Source organism: Tupaia chinensis, unplaced genomic scaffold (genome assembly GCF_000334495.1).
Source record: "Tupaia chinensis unplaced genomic scaffold, TupChi_1.0 Scaffold000037_21, whole genome shotgun sequence".
In the NCBI taxonomy this organism is placed as follows: Eukaryota; Metazoa; Chordata; class Mammalia; order Scandentia; family Tupaiidae; genus Tupaia; species Tupaia belangeri.
The window spans coordinates 1,876,787-1,887,361 of record NW_006159480.1 but is presented as its reverse complement, the minus strand read 5'-3'; positions in this window follow the sequence as shown (position 1 = coordinate 1,887,361).

The window sequence follows — 10,575 nt, the reverse complement described above, 5'->3', positions numbered from 1 at the left end:
GGAGGTGAGACCTTTAAGAGGCAGGGCCTAATGGTAGAGCACCAACCAATCAACTGGAACATGGGAGGGACAAAGAAAGAGGAAGAGTCCAAACCGACTTCCTGTTTTCTCTCTGTCTCTCTCTTTCTCTACAAGAACCTACTGACCTGACTGCCCCTCGGGCAATTTTGTGACTAGTCAGAGGCCAGCAAGAAGCCAGGGAATACTGTTATACCTTTCAGGAACCAGAATCAAAAGCCCAATGGTTCACTTATACTTGTTTTTTCGTTTGTTTGTTTTTTGTTTTTCTTTTTGGAGAGGATTTTGCTACAGGGCACATGTGCTCCAAAGAAAGACAGAGAAAGACGGAGTGAGAAAAAACAAGAAATCACACCCCAGGAGAAATGGCAAGGCCAAAATCCCTCCTCCTTCATTCTGCACCAAAGATCTTGGGCATTCACACACATGTGCCCGATGTGAGTTTAAGACATGTGATCTGAGACTTAAACAGAAGACAACCACATAGGAGTCCAGCAATGAAGCCATTACACCATCTGCTGCTCCCAGCTATACCTTATGATATTGTCAAACATACTGTCAGACACACACGAAAAAGGAAAAATTCTATTCCACCAAGGAACCAGCAAGTGGTGTGGAATTGAAATCACTAGATCTCGCACAAGAGTGAGTGCAGTATAAGACCCAGTCCTGGCACATTGAAGAAAATACTGGGCTCCTTGTGTGCATGCACAAAATTCTGTGAGGATATTGTAGATGAAGAGACCATGGCATCAAATTTTATCCCAGAGGATGATTTCTAACCCTTGTGTCCATGCTTTTGTCTCTGGAAACCACACAAGTCATACTGGGGGATAAGAAAGAAACCAAAGACATAAATTCTACTCAGTCTGCCTTGAGAGTTAACATGGTTTCTCTTATTTAGTTTAAAACAAATCTGTGCATGATAGTTCAGCTTTTCAATCATCTCTTAGACGCTGAAGTATATGATATTCCATATCTGAATCAATTCTTAAGGACTGCCCTCTGGGCTTAAACCATACATGAATAGAGGTTTTCAGAACAATTATTAGTCATTCTTGTTCAATATTTAAAGCATAGTGTTTTAAGCCTTCTAATACATAGAGAGTCAAACATACTTAAATATAAAAAACATGACCTGCCCTTTAGATAGTTACCAAGAGCTTACAAACATACTCTACAAGAATCAGTTTTATGATTTAATAAATAGGAAAGAAAACATCCTGGGATCCCACATTCTTCATTTATCACCCAGTTCTCTCTTACCTTTAGTGTTACTACTTCTCCAAGGCCATGTCTATACATACCTCACAGTCACGCTTCCCTGGTCATGAACGAAAGTACTTTTTGTCAAGGACACTTACTCTCATTTTAGTCAACTCCTCAATAGCATAAACAATTGAGTATTCCCGTGTTGGAGCTGAAGACAGCACATTATTCTGCTTCCTATCTATAAAAAGTCATCACTGCTAATATTTCTTCAGAGAGAAATCAAAAAGTGATGGATACGTACCTTTCTTCATCTGAATCTGTTTCATCAAATCTCTTGTCTTCAGTCAATTGTAGTGGACCAGGTTGCCAGAGACCAGCCTTGGCGGGGGTGAGTTGACTCATTGGAGGTGGCACAGGTGAACAGAAGACAAAGGCCTTGGTGCCTTTTTCATGCACATCCTTAGCTGGACACCCCCAGAGATCGCTCTCTGAGGAGTGACCACTGCTAGGAATCTTTGTGTGTTTTTATTGAAAATGTGTTCAGTCAATTGTAGTGGACCAGGTTGCCAGAGACCAGCCTTGGCGGGGGTGAGTTGACTCATTGGAGGTGGCACAGGTGAACAGAAGACAAAGGCCTTGGTGCCTTTTTCATGCACATCCTTAGCTGGACACCCCCAGAGATCGCTCTCTGAGGAGTGACCACTGCTAGGAATCTTTGTGTGTTTTTATTGAAAATGTGTCACATGCAAGTAAATGGAAGAGGGGCTACATGTTTCAATTATCAGCTCATAAAGTTATAACAATAGGGAACATAGATTCTATTCAGGGTTGGATTAAGGGTGGGTCTAGTGCAGTTCCGCAATTGTTCATTTGGTGTAGGTGGGTCTCCATGGAATGCAGTTTCAGGAAAGTGGTTCCAGCAAGCAGAGATGATTATCAGCTGATGCGGTGCAGCAGCCATCTTGTGATTACCGGGAATGGTGCTGAGAAAAGAAAATCTCAAGTATAGATATTAGTTCTTATGGATCTTAATAAAGAATGATACTTATATAGTTTTATAGGGATCTAAAACTTAATTTAAGGAATCCTAATATATTTATTTATTTCACTTGGTGAGGGCGGGGGTGGCCTGGGTCAGTTTCAGCCTAATCCTATTTTATGTAAAGAAAATATTATTTTTAAGTTTATGTTAAATGTATCTTGAAGGGCTTTCCAAAGGTCAAGATTATTTCTGCCTAGATAGAACTTCAGCCCACCCTCTATTGTGACCATGGAGATAAAGCATTGTAATTAACAGTAGGTGATCAGGGACTTTTGGGAAAATCTCATCACATACTCAAGAGAGCTATGTAATTTTTTATAGTATATCAGGGAGTCAGAAGGGGACCACTTCCCAGCAAGGATACCACAGTTTTCTGGAGCAAATAGCAAGCAGCCTTGCTCACATGCTAATTCAACCTAATTCAACCTTATTCTTAGGTTGGGGGGGGGTGTACACAGCAGCAGCCTTGCCAACGTGCTGTCCTGACCTAAGAGGTAGAGGTCAAAAGCTCAAGACAGATCCTGGGGCCCTACAGGGTTGAACTCCTCCATCTCCCCCTTTTTTATTTTGAAGTTTGGAGAGGTAAACTTTAGTTTATATTGATGATATGGCAGGACAAAATTGTTTGATGATAACTGAAAAGCAAAACAAACATAGGAAGATATGGGGCCCTACCGGGTCGGACTCCTCCACCAGGTGTTGGTGAATGGGCCTTTTTTGACATTTTCACAACTGTCAGGGTTTTGGAGGCCCATTGCCCATGTTCTTTTTGCTTGCCTTTCTTTTCACAAAAGCTGGAGCTCGGACTTTGAAATAAAAATACATGAAATAGCCATTGGTGTCTCAGCAATCTACTTACAACTCCAAAACAGTTTTCCGTAAAATCCTACATTGTTCCCATTGGAATCGATTTTCTTGTTTAAAAATTATTTAAACCAGGGTCAACTGCATACAAAGAAATGTGTAGTCTCAGCGTCAGAAAAGGGGTAAATGTAATAATGTGACATGTTATTTCATCATTGAAAAGTTGTACGTAAGCAGAAAGAAGGCTTTGTATTGGTATCAACAGATGGCGTAATGGCCTTGTCACTAGACTCCCATGTAGTCGACCACAGTTTGAGTGCCGGACCAGGAGGCTTAAACTAACTCCAGACGTGTGGGTCTGCCTGCCCAAGATCCTGAGAGGAGAATGGGGGAGAAAGGATTGTGGCGTGATCATCCTATCTGGGGAGTGAATTCCTGTCTTCTTTCTTGTTGTATCTCTTTGTCTTTCTGGGGAGCATCTGCACCTTATAGCAACAATCTCTCCAAAGAGAGAGAGAGAGAGAAAAAAAACAAACTAAAGACAAAATCAATCCTCTCTCTTCACCAGATTCTAAACCACTTCCACTGACAGCACTAAAATTTTATAGTACCTTACTCTGTCAGAGCTATTCATTATGATATTGTTAAAGATATCAACAGACACACATGAAGGGGGATAAAATTCTTTTCCACCTAGGGACCAACACACGCTGTGGAATGTAAGTAGCTAAATTCCACACGACCGTCATTGCTGTTCAAGATGCAGTCCTGGCATCTTGAAGAATATGCTGGGCTCATAGTGCACATGCCCTGAATTCTGTGTGGAGGCTGTAGACGAATTGACTGTGGCATCGACATTTCTCCCAGGAGATGTTATCTAACTCCCTGTGTCCACACTTCTGTCTCTGAGGAGCACTGAAGTCCTACGGGGGGTAAGAAAGAAACTAAAGACATAAGTTCTATTCAGCCTGCCTTCAGTGTTGACATGTTTTTCTTTTATTTATTTTAAGGCCAATCTGGGCATGATACTTCAACTTTTCAATCATCTCTTGGATGATGAAGTACATTAGATATTTCACATCCAAATCAGTTCTTAAGGAATGTCTTCTGGGCTTAAACCATACATGAAGTGAGGATTTGGGAACAATTATGTCATTTTTGTTCAATATTTAAAATATAGTGTGTTAAGTCCTCTAATACACAGTCAAACACACTTAAATATAAAAAACATGTCCCGTGCTTTAGATTGTTACTGACAGCTTACAAACATAGCCTACAAGAATCAGTTTTACAATTTAATAAAAAGGAAAGAAAACTTCCTGGGATCCCATATTCTTCATTTATCACCCAGTTCTCTCTTGCCTTTAGCGTTACTACTTCTCCAAGGCCATGTCTATACTTACCTCACAGTCACGCTTCCCCGGTCATGAATGAAAGTGCTTTTTGTCAAGGACACTTACTCTCATTTTAGTCAACTCCTCAATAGCATAAACAATTGAGTATTCCCGTGTTGGAGCTGAAGACATCACATTATTCTGCTTCCTATCTACAAAAAGTCATCACTGCTAATATTTCTTCAGAGAGAAATCAAAAAGTGATAGATAAATACCTTTCTTCATCTGAATCTGTTTCATCAAATCTCTTGTGCTAAGTCAATTTTAGTGGACCAGGTGTCAGTGAATGGGCCTTTTTTGACATTTCCACAACTGTTGGGGTTTTGGAGGTCCATTGTCCATATCTTTTTTCTTGCCTTTCTTTTCACAAAAGCTGAAGCTCAGACTTTGAAAAAAATCCATGAACAAATTATTGGTTTCTAAACATTGTTTTGACAACTACAAGGTAAAATTCTGTCAAATTCCTAGTCATTCCCTTCAGAAATTATATTCATGTTTGAAAATATTTCTGAATGATCAACTGCATACAGAGAACTGTATGTTCTCAGATACAAAATGGGGATAAATTGAATAATGTGACACATTAGTCCTCTGCTGAAAATTTGCACCTATGTAGAAATAAAGCTTTATATTGAGACCAACAGCTGGTGTAATGGCTCTGTTTCTAGATTCTCATGCAGTCAATCCTGGTTCTAGTACCAGATCTGGTAGCTTAAACTGATACCGGGCATGTGTGCTTGCATTCCCAAGATTTCAAAAGGAGAATGGAGGAGATGTGATTGTTGTGTGGCCTTCCCCTTAGGGGTGATTTCTCACTTTCTCTCTCTCTGTCTCTCTCTTTCTTTCTGTGGAGCACACTTGCCCTGTAGCAAAAACCTCTCCAGTAAAAAGAAGGCTTTATATTAAGGGGAGAAAATATAAAAGAGGAACTTGCCAAACAATACAGAAATTTAAAAAAAGCAATTTACTAAGTAAAATGAGAGTGAGCACTAAGTTTAGACACAAAGAGCTTAGATGATTCTATGAGTAGTGGTAGGACTGGAGGGCCTAAAAGTAGCGATAATAAGGATGCTTCGACAGTGTGGAACATGATGGGAGAAGGCAAGAGTAGAGAGAAGGATAGCAAGAGGATAAATAAAGAGGGGTGACATTTGTTGGCCCCAGAAATGGTTTATTACCTGTTGATGATAACATGTATAGTATTCTCAACTGGGCTAGTCTGAGAAGTATTTCATGTTGGGTATGTTATTTTTATAAGCAAAATGATATATAGTGATTAAATGTCAAAAAATTGAGAATAATAATAATCTGAAAATAAATGATAAAAAGCTATTTGATGATGATGCGTATAGTAATGTCTTTGTCTTGAGTGATATGCATGGTATTCCTTCTGGAAAAAGAAATGTAATACACTGTAAAGATATATGTGATTTAATGTAATATAAACAATATTATGAGAATAATAAATAAAAGAATTGGAAGGAATGGCCAGCAGGTGGCTTGATGATTAGGGTACTGGACTCCCTCCTGGTTCACCAAGGATTGAGTCCCAAACCTCGCAGATTGCTTTCTTGCTTTCTCTCTCTCTCTGCCTGTCTCTGATCAAATTAAAAATAACAACAATGTTGAGTAAAATTAAATTAAATACTTCCTCGAAAAAAGTTTTTTACAAATGAATTGAAATAAAAGTACAGGATTCAGGAAAGCTAGTACTGGAGGTGAATGTAACACTATGTGGGAATGCGACACCAGACAGTTAGCACTCACCACCTTCCATCAATGAGTGGAAGACATGGGAGTAATCTATGATGATTAGTGTTCTCATTTTGGGGAGTAGTTCCATGTATACCAATGTTTGATTAAACACATTTTTTAACATTGCACGAGTCAGGTAGAACACGAAGTTAGAAATTTGGGAAATACTGCATGGGCGGGGGTCTGAAGGACCTTAATTTGAAAATACTGAAGCATCATTATATATAGCTCCAAAATGCAATTGTCTAATTACTGATTGTCTTGCTTAAATCTAAATTGACTAGATAACATTTGTACACATTTTGCCAGGCACTTAACTCTAATATAAATAGAAAATTCTCATTACTTTGTTATGTGGCAAGCAACATACATAAGAACATCATCACTAGTGTATGCGTTCATAAATTTACAAAAAAGATCGATATTTCCCACTATGGATTAGTATGTACAGAGTTGAATGTGATCCCATAAAAATACTAAAACAAAAGGAAAACAAACAATTATTGACCAACAAAGTTACATAAATGACTATTCTAGTTAAAATGAAGTATGTAAAGTAGAGGAAATCATCCTGAGAGCAATAATTAAACTATTCTTCTTCACCCAAACTGTAAACTTCAAACCTATGTCTATAATTGAAGAATACAAAACAGCTTTTATTTCAAACAAGTTGATGGATGGCAACAGCCTTTCTGTTGCTAATAATTGTTAATAATTTCCTATATGGTGTGTGGGCTTGCCAGAGAGAGAGAGAGAAAAGGAGAAAAACACCCCTCAGCTGGATGGCAACACCACTATCCCTTCTTCTCCATTGTCTTCTCATGATCAGGTCACCCACACACTCACGCCATGTATTTCTCAAGCTGCCAGATCCAGGAGTTGGACCTTACAGTTGATACTGTGAGATCTAGTCACCTTAATTACCATGCTACCAGTCTGCCCAGAAGACAACTTGTAAACAGAAAACCTCTGGTCAAAGTCATCTCAGAGTTAGAGCAACTGAACATAGCCATGGTAATACCAAAACCCCCAGAACCAGTGTTTCCATTATTCACTCATTTCTTTCTTACAGAAGGGGATGCACAACACTGAGTCAGCACCCCAACCAGGTCCCTATGTTGTAACTCATCCCTAAATTCAGCCAGCCCCAGACCACCAGTACACTCACAGCCTGGCACTCAGGGATGACTCTGGATTCAAACCCAGCACATTCCAATGTGGATTGCCCCACAGAGCATGGTGTTTTACCCATGCCCCACTTTTACATGTATTCAACAGTGACCACTACGTTACTTACCATCCTGACAATGTAAGCCACTTGCTTTGGAAAGGCAGCCTGTCCACAAAAACCCACTGTGATAAACGTGCCTTCCAGGGCCAACCACTGAACGACACTGTCACTGAATAACCATGCTGCTTCTGATGTCTATCAGCCTACTCATGGTTCTTCTGGTCTGCTGACCCTGAATCCCCACTCCTCCCAAAACCCTATGTAAGACCAGCAGGCTGCTCTGCTTAAAGAGACTGTGCCTGACCAGCTGAGCTCTAGCTCTATGACAGAAAACAATAAATGCCAACTTTGTCTTGTATTTCAGTCACCCAAAGGCTCATAATCATTCATCAGAAGCATTTTCAGTCTATTACATTACCACCACCTTATTTTATTTTCATTAAATACCAATGAAGTTGGTACATCTCTGATCCATTTTATCACAGATATCAGTATAGAGTGAAAAAAAGCGAGAAGGTAGTAAAACTTTGATGTAGAGAATGTAACCTACTATGAGGAGCCAATGAGGTCAGCAGGTGGTGAAGTTGTCAAGGCACTGGATCCTCCATGACTTACTGCAGTGTGAGTGTCAGACCCAGGGGCTTGAAAATCCCACCTAGTATGAGTGCTTAAAATTCCAAGAGGAGAATGGAAGAGAAGGGATTACAGCGTGGCCACCTCCTTAATGGCAGCTTACTCACTTTCCTTCTCTCTCTCTCTAGCTTGCTCTGTCTCTCTATGGAAAGCTCATATACCCTATAGCAAAAAATTAAAGCAATTGATTTTTAGGAAATGTGAAGACTTTACAGGCATAAAAAAGTGCCTGAACTGACATCCCTCTATTAACTGCAGTTTCATACATCCAATAACTGCTCACTGAATACATATTATACGTTAGGGACACTACTGGTGCTGGCAAACATCCATTATTATCCTTGAGAATGTAATTATTGGAATCTAACAGTCTATGACAATTTACCTAGACTTTATCTTTCTATTGTATGTGAACAAAACCCTCCCTGTTCTCCAGATTCTAAACAATTTATTAGGCTGATATTACTGGTATTTCAGAGTATCTTACAATATCATAGCTAATCCTCACAATATTGTTAAAGATACTGTCAGATATACACACATCTAGGGGGATTATATCTGATTCAGCATAGGAGCTCCCAAGGGATGTGCAGTTGAAGGTACTGGAATATGCAGAACAATCAGTGCAGTTCAAGTCCCAGTCCTGTGGCCTTAAAAAACATGCTGGACTCACACACATGTTTGCCCAAAATCTTTGAGGAGACTAGAAAAAGAGGCTGTGACATCACCATCCCCCCTTGAAGATGTCCTCTCACCAACTGTGCCCACCCTTCTCTCTCTTTGAAGAGCACATGTGTCATACAAAGGGAAAGAAAAAGAAAATTAAAACATAAATTCTATCCAGTTGGGCTTCAGTGTTCACATTTTTTTTATTACATTGTTTTAAGAATATCTATTCACGATAATTCAACATTACAATCATCATTTAGATGTTGAAGGACATTAGGATATTCCATTCTAAACTGATTCTGCCTTCTTATTTTTAAATGGTATGAATAAAAGTTTCTTTTTTGGAGAGGTTTTGGCTATAGGGCACACACACTCACAAGAAAGACAGAGAGAGACAGAGAGACAGAAAGTAAGAAATCACCCCCCAGGGTGGATGGCCATGCAGTAATCCCTTCTCCTCCATTCTCCTCTTGGGATCTTGGGCATGCATGCACATGCACCTGGTATAAGTTTAAGTCACTGGGTCCAGGACTCAAACTGCAGTTGATTACATGGGAGTCCAGCAATGTAGCCATTACTCTAACTTATGGTCCCAATATGAGTAGAAGTTTTAAGAACAATTATCAATAGTCTTTTTGTTAAAATTTAAAACATAATGTATTAAGCCTCCTAATACTTAGACAAACATAAATTTTAAAAACATGTCCTGCTCTTTGGATTGTTTTCAACAGCATACTAAAATATTATAAACTCATGTGTTTAAAGATGAGAATAATATGGAAGGAAAGAAAGAGAAAGAAGGAAGGAAGGAAGGAAGGAAGGAAGGAAGGAAGGAAGGAAGGTTGGTTCTTGGATGCCTTATTCCTCATTTATCATCCAGTTATCTCTTGTCTCTAGCCCTGAAAATTCTCTAAGGACATGTCTAAGCTTACCTCACAGCCAGTCTTCCCTGGTGACTGAGGAAAGTGCTCGTGGTCAAGGACACTTGCTCTCATTTTAGTCGATTTTCAATAGAATCAGAAGTGAACTATTCTCATGTTTGTCCTGAAGAGAACACTATTCTAGCTTATTCTAGAAAAAGTAATCCCTTCTAATGTTCCCTGACAGAGGAATCAAGATGCTGTAGATTTTTACCTTTCTTCTTCTGGATTTATTTCACGAACACTGTTGTCATCCTTCAGGCGAAGTGAAGCACCAGGGCATGAATTGGACTTTCGCACACTGCCTATAGCCGTCTCCAGGGGTAGTACGGTCCACTTCATCTTTTCTTTGTCCTTGGTGTCAGTTTCATGCAAGCTGAAATTTCTAGTTCAATAACAATGACGAAGTGTCAACTACACATAAGGAACTGTATATTCTCAGCTTAAACACAGGGATGAACAATTCAATGTGGCACATGATTTAATCTCTGAAATGTTGTACCTAGCACAGGAAGGTGTTATATTAAAGAGGTAAAATACAAAAGAGGAGCTCTATAGACAAGAAAGGGGAAAAAACAATCTACTTAGTGAACAGAGTATGAGCACCAAGATTAGACACCGGAAGCATAGGTGCTCCCATAAGAACTTCAAAGGAGTAGGCTGGCAGCTGGGGAGGTACTGACAGTGTCAGACTCCCTCACGGCTGACCATGGATCAAATGCCAGATTGGCAGCCTGTTTTCTCCCTTGCACTCTCTCTCTGTCTCTCTCTTGTGAAATTTAAAATAATAACAATGATGAATAAAATAAAACCAAACATGTATTGCAAACAAATTTTTAAAAAATTGAAAGAAAAGTACAGAATGCAGGAAAGTGAAGACTCAAGATAAATGTGACA